Here is a 20,399-nt window from a genome sequence, read left to right on the forward strand (position 1 = left end):
GCAGAGGTTCTCCCACTGATGTTATAAGCACTACTTAGGTATCACAAAAAAGTAAACAAAGTTATGGTATTTTGTGCTGATCTATCATGCCCATTCCCACCAAGACAAATTCTGGGGGGAGTAGGACTGCTAGCATTATAATTTTAGGGTACGAACAGTACTGTAGCATTAGCTCTAGGGACACATTGCAGCCCCATTAGTTTTATCTTCCCATGATTGAATAGGAGAGCTCTTCTGCAGATGAAATTGTTCCACATATGCTTTGCTGGGTAATTTGGGCATTCTGAGTAACAGTTGAAGAGAACAGGGAGAGTACTCTGTTTCAACTCAATACAGTTCTGCTGAAGAAGGTATTTCATGAGGATTGTCCTGACAGATGCTCCATCTCATTAATTGTAACAATCTAATTAAATGCATGCAGTAGAAAAAGACTCACAGTCAAACGCTCACATAGTAACTCTCTCGTCTGTACAGTGTCTCTTCGGAGTTGGCTCCAGCTTAATTATGAGAGTTGTGGAGTGTTGATGCGCAGCGCAGGGTAGTTGCATCCTGTTTTCCCAGACCACACCATCTTTCTCTTAGTGTTAGTTTCAGTCCGATAGTATCACTGGTGAGTCTCACCAGAGGTCATCACAGAAGCATGCTGCCACCTGGCTGTCATTATGAGACTAGATTAATTTGAAGATGAACTTTTAACACAAAAAGTAGTGTCTGACCGATTACTGAGCTTCATGGCCTCAGAGATCCCTTTTTATGTACAGCTCTTCTATCACCATAAGTTTCCTAATCGAACATTGAACACTTTTCTGCATCACAGTGCATCTTCAGAGATGTTGTAATGATGCTGATCAGTGCTGATACCTTAATTCCATTTCAGTTTTTCTCTGATTAATACATGTGTAACAATTTTCTTATGGCAACTGTCTCCACATAAGAGACTTTATTTTCTTCCTTAGACTTAATGAAAATCATATGTGTGGTATGTTTTGCTGATATCTTATTCTTTATCATTTGGAATTCATGCAGGTAATGGTGCATAATATAGCAGAACAGACTGACATATGGATCACAAAAGAATAATGGTCTATTCCTTGGAGAATATAGAGATCATCTGGTCTTCCCATTTATACTTTTAAGTAACTGAGAAAATAGATTAGCCTATATTGAGAATTTAGTATGTAGTGAATGAAAAATATAACATGGGATTAGTGGGTCATACAAATTGGATACAACATATTTGCTTGATGAAGAGTAACATGTCTTAATGATTTTTTCACACCCTTCAGCCTCTGGACTATAAACCTAGTTTGAATCTTGGTTTGCGGTGTGGAGGGGAAAGTTAGGTGAGCAAATTCAGAACTGCTATGGTATTTTTGACAGCTTTCATTGAATGTAAGTGAGAGTAATAGAACCTCATATTACTTGGAAAAGGGGTATTAACTAGTTCTGATGCACAGATCTGTCCTAGTTTTTAAAATTGCTCTGGATTTATATGGGATAAAATCTGAGTACAGAGCACATAGATCACAGATTGCAGCCATAAGACAGGGAGCTTGCATGTGTTCTCTGCCTCTGGAAAGACAGACACAATGATTAGGTAAAAGGAACAGGATGAATCTTGGAGGAAAGGAAGCAATGTTAGTTATGCAAAGAGCAACTGATTAATGTAAACATATTGTAAGTAAATAATTGATTAATAGGCATGACTAATACATGAATTAAGTCATATTTTTCAGCTGAAAACACTATGGTTTCACATTTTAAAACTGTGTAATTACAGTGATTATGTATGCAAATCAGGTAATGATACATACAAGTAGCCACTTAGATGCACATCTAGCCATTTGCATATAAATTTGCATGCAATCACATTATAGGCTCATTAAGTACAGAACTTTGATTAATTTTGTGGGCACTGTCATTCTCTGAATGAGGTAGATCCTCAGAGAAAAGTAATATATGACCATACAGTTAAAAAGGTGCCTAAGCACCTGAAAACAGATTTAAAGTTACACAGGCAAACCTTAATTCTGACATTTTCTAATCTCTGCATGGTTAATTTTGCAGCCTTAATGTTTTTGGTTCTTTTAAAATTGCTTTTAAATTGTGTAATTAGTGTTCAGACTGAGCCATACATATAAGCATTAATTTTTATATCTAAACAGATTTTTAAGATGAGATCACTGTCCTCCTGATTTTGAAATTTACTGTTCTTCAGGACACTTGAGACTGGGTGAATTTTAACTGATTTGCAAAAAGGGTGGCCTTTTCAAAAGCACATAAGTAACTTTGAAGCCAGTTCCATTTTCACAATATGACTTAGTCATTTAAAATCAAAGTCCTGGAGACTGCCACTGGGGTTAAGACTCTGGATCACTTGCATGTCTCTGGATACCCTGTCCAAATCTCTTTGTTCCTAAATGTCTAAGGAGCATACTTTAATAGTTGTATAATTACCTAAAATATTTATGGGTCATCAATGAGAATTTAATGTTATGTTGTTATTTGACATATAAATTGCTTATGGCTACCTCTATCTAAATGCCTTTTCAAATTGGCCTTAAATCACTTGAAAAAAATTGTAACTTCAAATTCCAATTAACTTAGGTACTTTACAATATTGACTCAATGTATTAACTCTCCAGATTTTAGTGGTTTTCATCAGTCATCCATCAAAAAAATAAATAACAAAGTAGTTTGAAATCTTGATCTTTAATCCTCACAGTAACCGCTGTAGCATGAAGACCTTCGGAGGAAAATCTGGAGAACTGGTGTCTGAGTTTCTACTTGATTTTTTTTTAATCCATAAATATTCCCCATTGTCTGTGATTCAAAAATATTCTAAAATGTAAAGTGTTATTGAAGAAGAGCAGTCCCTAGGTTCTAAAAGGTACCCGCAAGTCCCACAAACAATCATCTGTTGGTTAATCATGTACCACTTTCACTTTTTAAGTATTTTTATGACAGATTTTATCTTCTCCCATGCTTGTGATAAAATTTTTGAGTCTACAGTTAAAGTGGAAATCTGTGAGACTTCCATGGGTGCCTGCAACTGTTAGTTTTAATGTTATGTCAGTTTGGATATTCTTGCCTCAATTAACAATTAGAAGAGGCTATTGGATCAATAGTATTTCAAGGTTCACAGCTGTGATATATAATGTCTGAAGCTCAGTGAACCCTTTGTCAGCTGTTGCTCTTGAATAGCTTTCAAAAAGAAAATCACATTTTAAATCTGAAAAGACAGCTTTGTTACCTTTTAATGGTGGAATAAGACTGAGGAGAATAGAACAAATTGTTTGTGTGGACTTCTGTCAGTAAGCTTTTTCCTGATGAACTTCACTCCTTTTCACAAAAGAGAAAACCCCTCTTTGTGTTAGTCCATGAAATATTCAGTCAGGCCATATAGTTTGGCTTTCATTCAAAGTTGTGATCGCTTTTGAAAGGAGGCTCAGTGTTTGTAAATATCACTGAGTCACAGAACAGCTGAGATCGGAAGGGACCTCTGGAGATCATCTAGTCCAACAGGGGTCAGCTAAAGCCAGTTGCTGAGGGCCATCTCCAGTCAGGTTTTGAGTATCTCCAAGGATGGAGGCTCCACAACCGTTCTCGTCAACCTGTGCCAGTACTTGACCACATTCATAATAAAAAAGCTTCTTCATAAGTTTGAGTGGAATTTCTTGAGTTTGTGCTCATTGCCTCTTGTCCTGTCACTGTGCACCACTGAGAAGAGTCTAGCTCTGTCTTTTTTACTAACCTCCCATCCAGGCCTTAGAAATATGGACCACATTCCCCATGAACATCCTCTTCTTGAGGCTAAATGTCCCTTCTCACTCACTTGTATGTCAGATGCTTCAATTCCTTAAATCCCTTCAGTCACCTTTGTGGCTCTTCACTGGACTCACTCCAGTATGGCCATGTCTTTCTTGTACTGGAGAGCCCAACAGTGGACACAGCATGCCAGAGGTGGCCTCACCAGTGCAGAACAGAGGGGAAAGATGACCTCCCTCAGCTAGCTGGCAGTGTTCTCCCTAATGGCAGCCAGGATGGTCCTGATCTTCTTTGATGCAAGGATGCATCACTGGCCCATTTCTCCTGCCTGTTGAGTTCCCTCTCAATAGCAGCACAACTATCTGGTGTATCAACTTTCCTCCCAGTTTTGTATCTGAGGGTGCACTCTATCCCATTGTCCAGCTCATTAATGAAGTTGTTAAACAATATTGACTCAGTACTGACCCCTGGGGTGCTCCACTAGTGGGTGGCCTCCAGGTGGATTTCCTGTCACTGGTCATAATGCTTTCAGACTGGTAGTTTAGCCAGTCTACCTCATTGTCTGCTTACCTATCCTGTATTCCATCAATTTGTCCTTGAGTATGTTATGGGATACAGCATTGAAACACTTGCTAAAGTCAAGGTAAACAGCATCCAATGCTCTTTTTTTTGTCCACCAAGATAGTAATTTTATGACAGAATGCTGTCAGATTGGTTAGGTTTTCCTTTTGTAGATCCATGCTGACTACTCCCAGTCACCATCTTGCCCTTCATATGTTTGGAAATGGCTTCCAGGAGTATATGATCCATCACTTTTCTAGAGATTTGAGGTAGGGCTGACTGGCCTGTAGTTCCTGCCTTGCCTTTCTCAAAGATAGGAGTGATACTTCCTTTCTTCCAGTCCTCAGGAGCCTTGTTCAAGTACCATGACCTTTCAAAGATGATGAGTGGCCTTGAAATCATAGAATCGTAGAATGGTTTGTGTTGGAAGGGACCTTTCAAGGTCATCTACTCCAGCCCCCGCTTCCATGAGCAGGAGACATCTTCAACTAGACCAGGTTGCTCAGAGCCCCATCCAACCTGACCTTGAATGTTTCCAGGCATGGGGCATCTACCACCTCTCTGGGCAACTTGTTCCAATGTTTCACCACCCTCATTTTAAAAACTTTCTTCCTTATATCTAGTCTGAAGCTACTCTCTTTTAGTTTAAAACCATTACTCCTTGTCCTGTAGCCACTCAAGTCCCGTGGACCATGTCTGTGTGCAGCTTGTTTGCTGATCAGGATGCTACCCTAATCCACCTCTATCAAGGGTAAATCTTCCTTGCTCCAGACTTTCCCTCTGATCTCAGTGGCATGGGATTCCTAAAGAAGAGTCTTATCAGCAAACAGTGAATAAGGTACTAAGCACCTCGGTCTTTTCCAAGCCCTTTGTCACCAGGTCACCTGTCCCATTCAGCAGCAGGACTGCATTTCCCCTGGTCTTCCTTTTGCTGCTAATACACCTGTAGAAGCCTTTCGTGCCCTTCAAGTCCCTTCTCCCCAGATTCAACTCCAGATAGGCTTTGACTTTCCTAATCCTGTCATTGTATGCTTGGACAGTGTTTCTAGAACGTGTTCCTCCTTCCACCTCTTGTGCATGTCCTTCTGATGTTTTAGTCAGAGCTCCTTTTCACCCATGCAGGCCTCCTGCCACTGTTGTGTGACTTCTTGTGCATGGGGATGGGCCATTCTTGAGCATGGAGGAGATGGTCCTCGAAAGTCAATCAACTCTCCAGGACCCTTCATCTCTCCAGGATGGTCTCCCATGGGATACTTCCAAGCAAATCCCTGAACAGATTAAAATCTGCTCTTCTGAAGTGCAGAGCTGTGATCCTGTTATTTGCCTTTTTTCCTTTTCTCAGGAGGAACCCTCTCTCTGTTTTTTTTTTTTTAAAAAAAGCTTATTTTTGTTTGTTTCTTTGTTTCTTTTTAAAGAACGGTGTTATAAGGGTCCTAAAGCCCATTAATTACTTCCAAGTATCGGAGGAATGTTAATTGTAACAGAAAGTTACAATTCTTGAAGACAGAAAATATGGTATACTTAATACTTAAATTGTAGTTTGGCTGATTCTTGGAAGACTTGTGATGAAATCACATAGCAGGAGAACTGAAAAAATAGTAATAAACTAGGAGAATCGGTGCTGTGTTGGAATGAAACATTATTGTTGGCAATGACTTTTAAGCATATTCCTATTATCCCCATATGCAGTACAAGAAGGAAATAGCTGATGCTTTTAAAGGAGATGAAAGTTTATTTTACTTCTCATGGATATCACTGCTTAATAGAAAACAAATGAGAATCACTTGCTACAAAAATCAACATTTAAAATGCATTTCATTTGGTGGTAAATAGAGCAAAGCATACATGATAAACAAGTTCTCTTATTTTGTAATATATTCAGAACAGGACTGTATATATATTTAAGCTTATACAAGACCTTGAATATTTTCATAGCAAAATAGAAACTAAAAATACTAGTAGTAATGAATATTAAACATCCATGTTAAAGCATGAACTAAGAAATTCTTCCTTTACAGTGATCTCCAAGACATTTCCCTGTGCCACACATAGACAACCTGCATTCAGTATGTAAACTACATATATTTATATCTTTTTGCTCAGTTCCAATGACATATGAAGCCAGTTTTTCCTTTCCTATGTGTAGGGTACTCATACATTCCTGAAGTGATATGATAGTTCCAGAATGTGTTTAAATGATGAGGTTTTATTTAAAAGTATCCATTGTATAATAAAAACTAATTTGCATTAATATAATGAGGTATTTAGTCTAAATTATTCTAGTGAGAGTGCTATGAAAATTGTTTTGAAGGATTTATTTTCCACTTATGAGTTTCTTTCTTAATGAGGATTACATCCTCAAAGGAGAACAAGTAATTGATAACAATAGTTTTTTGCCTTTCAATAATATTTTCACTTCCAGTATCTTATTCTAGAATAAGATGTTAAATCTTTACAATTCAAGACAATGAAATAATAACCATCCCTAAATCCTTACTGTAGTCAAAGAGTAATTTTAAATTGTCAGCTACCGGCATTGTAATACTCACCTCACACACTTGTTCAAAGTCTCCGAATTTTCTTTGTGGCTTTGTACAATTATATGGAAGCAGTTCTCATTTGATTATATTATACAATGAAAACAAGTCTCTGGATTTGCCACTAGCTAGTGGCTTTATTAATATTGTAATAAAGTAATTACAACCCAGTGATGGGGCTTGACTACTGCTGAAAAGTCATAAATCCAAAGCAAACACAAAAATCAGCTGTTTTGTGCATGTATGTAGTACTCCTTGGATGCATCCATGGTCAGTTTTGCCTACATCAGAGCTGAAGTGTATAATCTAACTTGTCTGCCATTCACCTTGCAGGTACCTCCTAGGAGGCCAGAGAAACAAAATTCTGGATGAGATCAGTGGTGCAGGCTGAGGTAGAGAAAGGAAACTATTTTCATATTTTGCCTTTTTTTTCCCCTCCTTTAACCATAAACTATAACACTGTTTCTTTTGTCTTAGTTTAAAACATGGTTAAAGATAATTTGTTCAAATCTTAAAGTCAGAATAAAGACCTCTAATGAGTTTGTCTTAGTGTTATATCTGGTATTGTGAGCTAATTAATGTTAGTATTTAGATAAATAATTTGTTTGGGGTCAAGCCTTCTAAAATAATGTAGTTAATGAAAAAGTACAAATAGGAAATCTTCTTTGCCTAGATTCTGCCCTGCTTTAGTCTCCAAGACATCAAAGCAACATTTATTTTTCATTAACTGTCATCTAGTTAAAGAAAACAATTATTAAAGATAATTACCATTAGAGTACATGAACTTGGTAAAACCTTTTTCAAAAATTATAACAACATTTTCCATGTACTTTATGAAGCGTTTGTTTCTGTTTGGCCTTGGCCTGTGATTTTGACAGGTGGAATCACACTTGTTGGGTACATGATCTAGGAATGTATGTATCTGTCATGGAAAACTTATGCTCCCAAATGGGATAATATTAATGTCCCAGTAGGCAGTACTCCCTTGTCTGAACACACAGGATTAGAAAGCACTGTAATGTCCAGGTTTTCAACCTTTTGATTAGTTTGGATGTGGAAGACCACCTTTAGTTAAAAAAAAAAAAAGGTTTCATATTATTCTTGCAAGAATTCAGGTTCTGAACAGTGTAGTGCAGAAAAATGTAAATTAACTTGCTAATGCCTTCCTAAGCTTTGTGTTCCTGTATTGACTATCCAGAATAATGTTTTGTTGCTATGTTTTTTGAGCTAATGCTTCAAATCTGTATGCTTTTTAACAGGAGATAAAGAGTGCCTTACACTTCAAAACATATGCTTACAAAGTGTTCTGCTTTCCATTTAAAACTCAGGCAAGTTCAGCAAAAAACTTTCAAATCTCATATATATGTATATACACACACATACATAAAGTAATTACTGTGTATTTTTCAGGAAAACTATTTGCAAATAAGTGTTTTATCTGCATGCTTCTAAGTAGAATTAAATAGCTGATGTAGTTATTCTAATGCAGAAGTTTCTTGTATAATTCAGATGTAACCTTATTGCTAAAAATTCTTTCCTTTGTATCCTTGGGAAAATTGCTAGACTTTCTATGGCATCTAGGTTATACTGTATCTCAATTTTGAGAAGGAACAATAGTCAGTTCTGGGAAGGGGCAAACAGAATTAAGAGTTAAATGAACATTTTAAAGACATCTAGAATGTCTGGTTTTGAGAAAGGGATTTCTGAACTTTGGAAGAAATCCAATGCAAGCAATTTATTAAGTGTTCGAGGGATATGTAGTGGGAAATTACAAACTGCTTAGTTTATCATCAGTTGTAAGAAAGAATTAAGTATGATTCTAACAGATAAAAGGATTCAGATAGAGGATCTTGTTTTAAAAATAGTTTCACTGCCATTAAATGGCCAACATTCCACAAGGAAAATAGTCAGGTTTTCATTTATATGAAGCTTTTTTATGGATGGAATCTAAACAGAAAAGCTGGTGACCAAAAATAAGTGTTTGTTTTCTTCAGAAATTATTCTCTAAAATCTTAATATTACAATAATAACCTTTAGAATTATTGGTAAGCAGTTCTGTTTTCCTTAATGGAACAGTTCCCAAGTGTGTACAAGGAACAGAATGAAGAAGTCCTTCTTCTTTCTTCCTGACCTTGTCTACATGTGCTGGTCAGGTTCTTCAGGCCCCAAATATTTCCAACTAACAAGGAAAATTGTTTATCCATAATTGACTTTGAAATGTTACAATAAATTTTTGTGCCTTATCATATTTTACTCAATTGTTTCCTGATTATCTGACCACCAGCTTTATTCAAAGGCTGTGCCTGCAGTATTCAAGACCATCAGGACTGTGTCATGGGTCTTCCTTTTTCCTGACGACTGTTGTCTCTTGGTTCAGGGTACTGGAATTGTACATAATGACTTCGCTCTGGTCTGTATCAAATGGGAAAAAAAGCCTTTGTCTTAAAGTACTCTCTAAAGAGAAAATTAACTTCATTGTGGAGCTCTGGGTCCATTTTGAGCCCAACTTCAAGAGCAATTTTTACATTAAAAGATATACAGTTATGTATATTTATGTGTGCAATCTACACATCAAAAAGTAACTGATTGATTGTAATAGGTCTGTTGCTTGGAGGCTTTAGGTACAATTGTCTAGGTGACTAAAACTGGAGAAAAGATAATTGTGATACTGCCATGTAACAAAACAGTTGTAAAAATAGTCTTTTATCTCTTGAGTGTGTCAGAAAAGCTGGTCTGAGTGCCTGAGCTGCAGTCCCAAGCAGCAATGCGGTAGCGTTCTACGGTATCATTATAAAACTGCAGCGGGAGAGAGTGTTGCCATGAGAGATACTCTGAGGACCTGACTGACAAAACCGGAACAGTCCTTTTTCATTAGTACATCGTTGAGTTAGGAGCTGGGAGAGACCAACTGCACTGAGGCCAGGCCACTGTTACTGCAGGCAATCATGCCTGACAGGTCTCTTTAGAAGCTTAACAATGTCGATTTTAGCTAATGAGAGATTCGTTCATCCCACACCAAAGCTATCCCTAGCGTAGTTCCAATGCAATTACTTTTACTCCCATTTATGGTCTGATTTATTGAATTACCAACAAATTTCTGACAGAACTGGCATTTTGCTTCCATGCTGCTGCCTTTAGATCACCTGATGTATGTGACTATGGACAAATAACAGATTGTCTTTGGGATATCTTTGGAAGCTGGGTTGGGTTGAAGTTACACTCCTCTGGACAACAGAGCCAGCCTAAGTACTCTTGCTAGGTTTATTTTCAGTGTGATTAAGTTTTGCCTGTGGTTGTACCAACATTTGTTCGAGTACAACAGTAAGACAGGCGGTGGGCAGAGTAATATTGTTCAATAAGTGTAAGCTCATGGTAGCAGCCCTGCAGACACATGTCTAACAAGGGCCTAAATTGGTAGCTGGGGCATTCAAAAGACTGGGCGAAGCAACTGGGGTGTGGTGAGTTACTTTCTTTACTGAGATATGGCTTCTGGGGCTGGCTTTTCTGTGAACAGAGCAATTGCAGTGGATGCTCCTTTTCAGGACTTAAGTACTAGCTTATTTTCTATATTTACATTACAGTGTGTGGAGTGTCATTACTCCAGCTGTCAACAGTTGCCCAGTATTTCCAAATAATCTAAGCTCAAGAACTGGACTCGTGCTTTCAACAAACTAGGGGACTTTCAGGTAGAAGCAGCTATTTTTAAAGCAATTTTTAGTGTTCCAAAGTGGGGTTAGACTGTACATGTAAACATTGATTATTCTAACCCTACACCGTTCTGGTTTGTGTAAGGAATTTTGTCGATAACTTTCTTTTGAGTGTATTCAAAAGAAAAAATAGGAGGAAGATGTGGTGGTGCTATTTAAAACTTGACTGGCCATTTGAAAAACTAATTTGTCTCTTAAGTACATACTCTACTTTTTGTGTTGTTCTGTGACTAAGCCTACCTATTTGGTAGCAGAAGTTAAACATGATGAACTATTCAAGAAGAAAGAGAATGAATACACAAAAAAAAAAAAAAAAAAAAAAAAAAGAAAGCATGATTAAGCTGCAGGGATGAACTCTCAGTATTATCATGGCGTTTAAATAATTTCTTAATGTATAGAAGTGGCTAGTCTTTTAGACTACTTCATGCTTCCCAGTTTCACAGAATCATGAAGTGGTTGAGGTTGGAAGAGATTACTAGAGGTCATCTTGACCAACCCCATGCTCAAGCAGTGCCACCTAGAGCTGGTTGCCAAGGATCATGTCAAGACAGCTTTTGAACATCTTCAAGGATGGAGATTCCACAGCCTCTCTGGGCAACTTGTGCCCCTGCTTGGTCACCGTCACCGTAAAAAAGTGTTTCCTGGTGTTCAGACAGAGCCTCCTGTGTTTCAGTTGGTGCCCATTGCCTCTTGACCTGAATTTGGATTTCTATTGCTCTTTCTTAATTTGTTAAATTTTGTTGTTCTGTGAATTGGCGGTTGAATTTTCAAGCCCAACTTAAATATTTTAAAATTGAAGAGAACTTTTCAATTTGGCCTAGAAGTTTCTTTCTTTAATCTCAACACTAGAGCCTTATTCTGTCAAGAAAACACCTTCCTTTTGGTAGACATTTTTCTACACTCCTCGCATTAATTCTAAATCCTAACTAATCCATGTTAAGATATTTCTGGGTCAAAGTCACACTTTTACCAAAGTAATCCTGTTTTGAGGATTCAAACTTGGTGCATAGGTCTCATCTGGCCTTCAACAGAAAAGACTTTTGCATTTAGAATGTGTATTTTACACATCAATAAATTACCAAAATACCCTACCACTGAATATATCAATAGGTGTGAAATCTGCAGTCCCTAAAACCAGTTGGGTTTTGCAGTTTCAATTGGGATAAACACAAGCCATTCAAACCAAGTATCTGTGATTTAGTAGCATAAGAGCTATTAACTTTCTGTGGGATTTAGACTTGTAAGTTACAAAAGTTCTTGAGAAATTTTCTGAGACCTCTGTGAAATATACTGTGGCTAGATATAATGAAGTAACTAATTATCAAGTGTAAATTTTTTTCTGGAATATGAGGTATTCTATAATAAACTACTAATCAAATTGAAAACTGTAATTACTAAAAACTGTTTGCTTCCATCAGATTTCAAATGTCATCAAAGCCCTTCTCTGACCTTATACTTTGCTGTCTGATACTTTATTTTTGTCACAGAATGGTGGTACAGGCTTATGAAGATGACTCATTTAACAAAAGGAAAATTAAATTAAGAAGTAGGACTTCATACAGTCTTGCTTCCTTAGACTTCAAAGATGAAGTGAAACTGTTTCAAAGCTTTCAAATAGCTAAATTATTCTCACTGCAGTTTTTACTGATTCTTTATCGTCTCATCTGTGAGGTTTACATTAATCATAGCTGGAGACTTAGGTTCCAAGATGTAGCCACGCTTAGGAACACGGAGTTCTGAGGCCAGCTCTTTAAACATTCAGTTCTCCCCTAAAACAGTTGTTTAGCATCTTTCTGTGGAGTAGAAAGGCTGCAGTGGGAATCCATTCCACCTGTTTTAGGCAGCTGTCATGACTGGAATGAAAGGATTGCCCCATGTAGTGCCCATCTCTTCTTACTGACCTAGAGGGAGTCCTGGAGGCTTGTTTAGATGGGACATACAGTTACTGCAGGTTTAGCACGAGACACTAATCCCTCACATCTGAAATACAATGTAATTTAATGTCTCCACCCTCACAGCTGAAACACAATGTAATTTAATGTCTCCAAAGGGTCTCTGGCTGTGTGTGTGCGCAGAGGAAACACATTTTCTCACATTTATCTCCTGTTCTGCTTGCTGTTAGTGGTATAACCTCTATTGATACCAGCTGTACTGCCTCCAGTCCACACAAAGCAATGCGGCCGTTTTTGTCTGCCAAAGGATCAGAAGAATCCAAGTACAAAAGAATGGCGTATTTCCCTGAAACTGGCCAGGTTTTGTTGAGTTGAAGCCACACTTTAGTCATCATGCTGCTTACATAGGGGCTAGAAAAATAAATAGCTTTTGCTATTCCTTTAGAAACAGAGCATGGATAAAGACAGGATAAATAAAACATTGTATGTCCTTGTTCTCAAGGAGAAAGTGATCATTCTTTTTGCAGAAAGTAGTGGCTTAGATTGCTTGATACCGTATGAAAAATGTCACCTGAGTCAGTGCTGACTTCCATATACCAGGTTGTGAAAATAATGCTAATTCAGTACAATTGCAAACCAAAGCAGAATGTGGCTAAGCTTGTCATTCAAATGAAACATTCTGGTATTGATAGTACCACATACTGAAAGCAGAGCAACTTGTGTAGTATTAAGGAATGTATAAATAATAAAATAATTAATAGTATTTTTATACAGACATTTCAAATATTTTACATTGTCTCATTTAGTGAGCTAAGCACATAGTATACATTTCTGAATATTGCACTTATTAATAAAGTTTGGGGTTTTCCCCACAGATTTCAATGGCAAATGAGACTATTTTGATCCGTGCTCTGACTGACTGCCCAACCCAGATCATGCAGTTCTACAGCTGTACTTCAAGTCCTGCTTCAAACCGGTAACTTCTCATTGGACACATGTCCTTCCAGAGGGATCACCAACCTTGATCCACAAAATTCAAGAGACCCACCCAAACATCTTAGCAGACCTTTCCAAACTTGCTAATTATCTTCAGTTTTGATAACATATGAGTAGGGAACTGAGCCAGTACGCAGTGTCTGAGACTTTGGTCAGGTATGAAGAAGAAAACCCAAAGCAAGTCAAAATTATATTTTTGCTCCACTTCAGCTAATTTCTACCTTCTGTAAGACTGCAGATATTGGAAATGTGTTCTAGAGTTCAAAATATGGAAAAAATACTCTCTAAAAAATTTTGTCAGCTCATAATACCTTTAACACAAAGCCAGCTATAATGTGAATTTATAATTACAGTTACCAGATGACAGTTTCATGTAATAAGAGTAAGTCTTTTTTAAAAAAAGCTGGTGTGTTGCTTAGTAATGAACAGAAGACTGCCAGCTGACCAAGGAAAACACTGTCAGAAATAGAAAAGTATTTGTAAAAAAAATTCTGAAAGACATACTAATATAAAATGCTAGTCTCATCTCCCTTTTATCCCTGTACCTTTAACCATAGAATTTAATTTTTCTTCCTTTGCTAAAAAACTGTCATTTTCTATCCTAACTTTTGCAACATAGGTCCAAACTACTGCCTTAATTAAACAAAAGAAACCACAAAATTCTAAAAATTCCTTATGTGATTCAATAAAGTTATTTGTATCTGTAGCATACACACAAGTCAAAGTAAGATAAATCTATTTTACTAACAAAAATAAATTTGTTGCTGACTTCAGACCCTGTAATGACTAATAAATGCAGTGAAAGCATAAAATCTGTTCCCTTCTTAATATGCTGTAACTTTTTCCACCACTGCAAAGCCCAAGGAGTTTTGATAACTTTCAAAGATCTGTTGATCTTAACCTTTGCAAAACTATGATACAGTGGTAGTATCTTCTCCATATTTGGAAGATTCCCATGAATATATAAACATTCACCATTCCATATTCCTAGTTCAGCCTTTTTCATGTTCAAGGTGTTTTTCATATTGTTCTTTTTTTCTTCTAAAGTTTAAAGTGAAAAAAAAATCCAAAACACTGATACATTATCCCTTCAAAATGGCAAACAAAATACAGCAACTGACCCAACCTCAACATTTTTAGGGTTTTCAGTACACTTTTTAAAATAGTTCTTATTATCAAAATAACATGGGTTGGGCTCTACTTTAACTTTTCAGGGTCATGCTATTAGAATGATAAAGTGTCAAGAAATCCTGCAGATATTTGTGGAGCTCTGTAAGGATGCAAGAGTCTGGTCACACATTATTAATTGCAGCATGAGTCTCTAAATTAGCTTATCAGGCAGGTTAACTGGCAACAGCAACTACCACAAAACCTCAATTACAACCCCCTTCTTTCATGTAAAGATTAAGAACAGCTGAAAACTTGAAAATTATTTTGCATTACAAGTAAGCAAATTGGTAACTAGAGAAAAACAGGTATCAGAAATGAAATATAAAACTGCATATACTTTTAAATGGTAAAAATTAATTTTAGCTAGGTTATCTATCCTACAGTTGCAACCATTCTCCTGTGAAATTTCTTATAATGAACTCATTTGAAGTTAGCAATGCCTCTATATAAATCTTGTTCCTCTGAAAAGAAAAAAGGAAGACTCAGAATTTCCATTAGTTGTTCCCAGTTAAAACTCAACACTGTAATTTTTTTGATATCAATGCTGTTTCCCAAGACTGATGTTGAAGTGAATTAACAACTCTTATTTTATTCCCATGTCACAAAGTGTCTCACATCTTCTGGGTCCTCACAATGAGATCCAAAAATGAAGCTGAATATAAAGCAAGCAAGCACAGAATTATTCCCACCTCTATAGGGGGAGGTTTTTTCCCTACTGCTTCTGTGCTTGTTTTCTTTCTGGGCTTACTGAGACTAAGAACCTGTGCCAGTGTAATTCTTCTTGAGTGGAGTAAAGTGAGCTGGATGTTGGTGTCCTCTGCCCTGTGACTCAGTGCTCCCTCTGTTATACTGACTGGAATTTGAAACATATTGTTAGATTTCTTCTACAGTTTAAAACTTTTATAAGCATAGACACACCATGGGAGTGTGCCCACATGATGACCTGTTGCAGCTTGTGCTTGTCATCTTGTATTAATAGGAGAGAAATAGTGAAGTTAGGTGTTAAACATGAGTAGCTGTAGGCAGCATATGAATTTTTGTGTATAATCTATGGAAATGCCACTGCAGCTGTGAATGTCAGTTCCATTACATGGGGAGCGGAACTCTGCCAGAGCTGCTGTATCCTCTGTGGCAGAGGATAATGTTTTATGTATTGTGGTCTCTCTACTAAACAAGATGCTTCTTCTAAAAGATGCTTCTCTGTGTTTTGTTTCTGCTATTTTGTCTTTCATGGACAGTATAGACAAATTTAGGGGGTGGAGGAAAGGTCTGTGGAGTTACGTCTGCATGCATTTGCTTCAATAATTAGTCTGGCTTTCAAGAGCCATGAGCAGGCTGCTGCCTACTCCTGGAGACTGGATCAGTGACAAATCAGCTGTTTGATTTCACCGGACTGTTCAGCATGAAGTGTTTCTTGTGCTTCTTAAGTATTTATGTAAGAAAATGCAATCTAAAATCTATAAACAATTTAAAAAAGATGTGTCAAGCTAGTCATCAGACCTTAATATATATCACAAAAAAGAAAATAGAAATATATATAATAATGAAACATTAAAACAGGATGTAAAGACAAATTACTTCTTTTAACCTATGCATACCACATTCCTCCCTGCATGAGGAGCAGACTTGAAGTCTATGCTAGGTACATACTTACCTAGGAAATAAATTCTGACTCCATGTCACGGTTTGATGTTGGTTTTCACATCTCTGCTTAAAAGTTATACAGTCACTGTCTCTACCAGCAGCTAAGCTGTTAATTCATCCCAGTAGCTCTGCTCTGCTACCTGGAGATCTAGCAGCAAGGCAGAAATGTTGCTAGCAAGGAAACTCATATACCAGGAGATACCTGTTCCTCCTTTCCCTGCTGCAGAGATGAACACAGCTTTTCTCCTAAAGGGAGGTGCCCTTCTCCAGATCCTTTCTAGCCCCCAGGTGGACCCCTTTCAGGTGACACAGGAGTCCAGAAATCTCTGTTACCTGACAAAATCTTTGGGTTCATCTTGGTTGCAAACCTAGCAATCTTAACATCAGCATCTGCACAGGTTTCCTACCAGAAGTTATGGAGCGTTATGCTGACTTCTCAAAAAAAAAAAAAAAAAAAAAAAAAAAAAAAAAGGAAGAAGAAATTTACTTGCCAAAGGGTATGACTCAGAGTTTTAAATGGATTTAGAGCAAAGTAAAAGTCATGCAGAGCAGGAAGGTTTCATGTGATTAAAGGCAGATGGCTACAGCTGAACTAGTCACAGTGGTCATGCTTCATTGTCAGAGAAGAGACATAGACCTGTCTGATCTGGGGTGATCTAAAAGCCTTTAGTTCTTCCTCATGACTTTGAATGATCCAAAAGCGAGCTCCTCAGAAGTAAGTGTGCATGTTGTAGTCATCTAAAGTTAGGCAATGAGAATGTCACCCGCTCTGTCCCACCTTTGTCAACTTCCAGTCTGCTCACCACAAATTCAGGCATCTCAGCCTTTCTGAGCTGACGGCTATTGCTGTGACGGAGAAATGCTGCAAAATCCTTCCCTTTTGTAGCTGTTGTCTGGGAGTTATCAGTCTTCTCCTTGAAGCGATTTAGTCATTGAAATGACCTATGTCCTTCTGGATAGATAAGGCATTTTCTAATTAACAGATTCTCCTTTTTTTCTCCAAGAACTGTTACCTACATCATAGCCTTGTCTTCTTTTTGGTCTCTTCTACAAATCCTCTAGATGTAGCTCCATTGTAAATTTGCTAGTTTTCTACTATTAAAAGCACACGGATGGATAATACAACTTTAATGCAAGACAACACTGAGGTTTACCACTTGGTAACCCACAAAGCAGAAAAAAAAATGTACTTGTTAGCAAATGTATTTTCTATTTTTGACTGAATAGTCTATAGCATAATTAATTCTAAGCAAATTAAATTCCGAATATACCATTGTATATAACATACTTTGCTTTCCTGTCACCTTTCCAATTATCTTTTTATACTTCAGTACTAAAGAAAAATTTTTAGTGTTGCCTTACTGGTTCACCTCATGCATTTTCAACCACTGGGAGCAATTACTGATATTAAAATTATTAGGGAGTGTGTGCAATATGTGCTATAATTATTTCAACATTTTTACCACTTTAAAAATAAAAAAGCCAACACTGTAAACCTGTTACATTTTCTTCTCTTTTATATTGGTTTACAAACTACTACAAGAAGTTGTTTTAAAATCTCTTTAGTCCTATAGTTTTTGGCCTACTTGTCATCCATCATTTTTAATATTGTGTCAGTTTATGTCACATTATTTATCTCCATTACTGAAAGTAACTCTGGCAGCACTAAATAATAATTGGTAACTAGGAAAATCTTTCTCGTGACTCAAGAGGTCCCTTTTTAATATCTCTGCTTAGATGATAAAAGGAGAAGAGGCTTAATTTGTTTTCTCTGGTGTCTGTTTGTTTGGAAATTTTCTTCATAAGTATTCCCATAAGCAGCGGTAACATCTTAATGCACATAGGTCTTGTCACCATCTTTCCTTTTTACAAGCTTTATTTGGAGAGGCTTGTTGGAGCTGGTGTTACTCAAACCTGATGATGTAATGCCACCTCAGGGTTATTTATATATCTATATATCTGAGCTCCATTACCTTTGAGAGCCTGTGACTCAAGTCCTGATTCGCTCTGCTTCATTCTAGTAAATACCTCTGTGTTTTCTCCCAACCAGGGCAATGAGGAAAACATCAGAAAGCATGTGCCTGTGAAGGAGCCAATGAGGAGATGTGCCATGCGGGACTTTGTTCTCACCAACAAGGAGCGGCTGGTAGGGAATATGAAGCTTAAGGGCAGCCTTGGCTGCAGTGACTGTGAAGTGGTGGAGATCAAGATCCTTAGGGCAGCAAGGAGGGCACACAGAAGGGTTACCACCCTGGACTTCAGGAAAGCAGACTTTGGCCTCTTCAGGGATCTGTTTGATTGAAGACCATGGGATAGAGCCCTGGTTAATATAAAAACTGGTTAATAACCAATCAATTTAACCATTAATATTAAAATAAATAACCATCAAAATTGGTTAATAACCAAGGATCACCTCCTCCAAGCTCAGCAGCGAGGCATCCCAACAAAGACAAAGTTGGGCAAAAAAGGCAGGAGGCCTGCATGGATGAACAAGGAGCTCCTGGCCAAACTCAGACACAGAAAGGAAGCCTACAGGGTGTGGAAACAAGGACCCTTGTCCTTATGAGATAAAAGGAAGACCCAGAGAATTACAGGCCAGGCCAGTCAGTCTCACCTTGGTGCCTGGCAAGATAATGGAGCAGATCCTCCTGGAAACTGTGCTAAGGCACATGGAAAATAAGGAGGTGATTGGTGACAGCCAACATGGCTTCACTAGGGGCAAATCTGGTGGCTTTCTACAACAGGGTTACAGTGTTGGTAGATGAAGGAAGAGCAAGTGACGTCATCTACTTTGACTTGTGCAGAGCATTTGACACTGTCCCACATGGCAACCTTGTCTCTAAATTGGAGAGACATGGATTTGAGAGATGGACCACTCAGTGGGTAAGGAATCATCTGGATGGTCCCACTCAAAGAGTTGTGGTCAGTGGCTCAGTGTCCAAGTGGAGACCGATGACAAATGCTGTTCCACAGGGGTCCATACTGGGACCAGTGCTGATGAAGATCTTTGCTGGCAACATGGACAGTGAGATTGCATGTACCTTCAGCAAGTCTGCTGATGACACCAAGCTGTGTGGTATAGTTCACATGCTGGAGGGAAGGGATGCCACCCAGAGAGACCTTGACAGGCTTGAGAGGTGAGCCCTTGCAAACCTCATGGAGTTCAACAAGGCCAAGTGCAAGGTCCTGCACGTGGGTCAGGGCAATCCCCAGTATTGAAAAAGGCTGGGCAGAGAATAGATTGAGAGCAGCACTGAAGAAAAGGACTTGGGGATGTTGGTGGGTGGATAGCCCAACATGACCCAGCAATGTGTGTTTGCAGCCCTGAAAGCCAACCATGTCCTGGGCTGCATCAAAACAAGTGTGACCAGCAGGTCAAGGGAGGTGACTCTCAGCCTCTACTCTGCTCTCATGAGACCCCAGCTGAAGTACTGTGTTCAGCTCTGGAGCCCTCAACATGAAAAGGACATGGACCTGTTGGAGTGAGTCCAGAGGAGGGCCGTGGAGATTATCAGAGGGCTGGAGCACCTCTCCTGTGAAGACAGGCTGAGAAAGTTGAGGTGGCTCAGCCTGGAGAAAAGAAGGCTCTGGGGAGACCTTAAATCAGCCTTCCAGCACCTAACAGAGGCCTGCGGGAAAGCTGGAGAGGGACTTTATAGAAGGGCATGTAGTGATAGGAGAAGAGGGAATGGCTTTAAACAGAAAGAGGGCAGATTTGGATTAGATATGAGGGAGAATTTTTTTATTGTGATGGTGGTGAGGCCCTGGCCCAGGTTGCCCAGAGCAGCTGTGGCTGCCCCATCCCTGGCAGTGCTCAAGGCCAGGCTGGATGGGGCTGTGAGCAGCCTGGTCTGGTGGGAGGTGTCCCTGCCCATGGCAGGGGGGTGGGACTAGGTGATCTCGAAGGTCCCTTCCAACCCAAACCATTCTGTGATAATAATAATACTTTCAGAGAACGCAGTGATGAGAGAACAGAGGATCAACATTCCGCCCAGCAGAGCTCCCTTTTTAGCTTGTGAAACTGGCAGTTTAGCATAGAAATTGCTAATTAACAATGAAAAATAATAGTATCAAGTATTCATTTTAATCCTATATATTATTTTTATTTCCATAGCACTTAGGAC

The sequence above is a fragment of the Falco naumanni genome, chromosome 2, assembly GCF_017639655.2.
Source record: "Falco naumanni isolate bFalNau1 chromosome 2, bFalNau1.pat, whole genome shotgun sequence".
Classification (NCBI taxonomy): Eukaryota; Metazoa; Chordata; class Aves; order Falconiformes; family Falconidae; genus Falco; species Falco naumanni.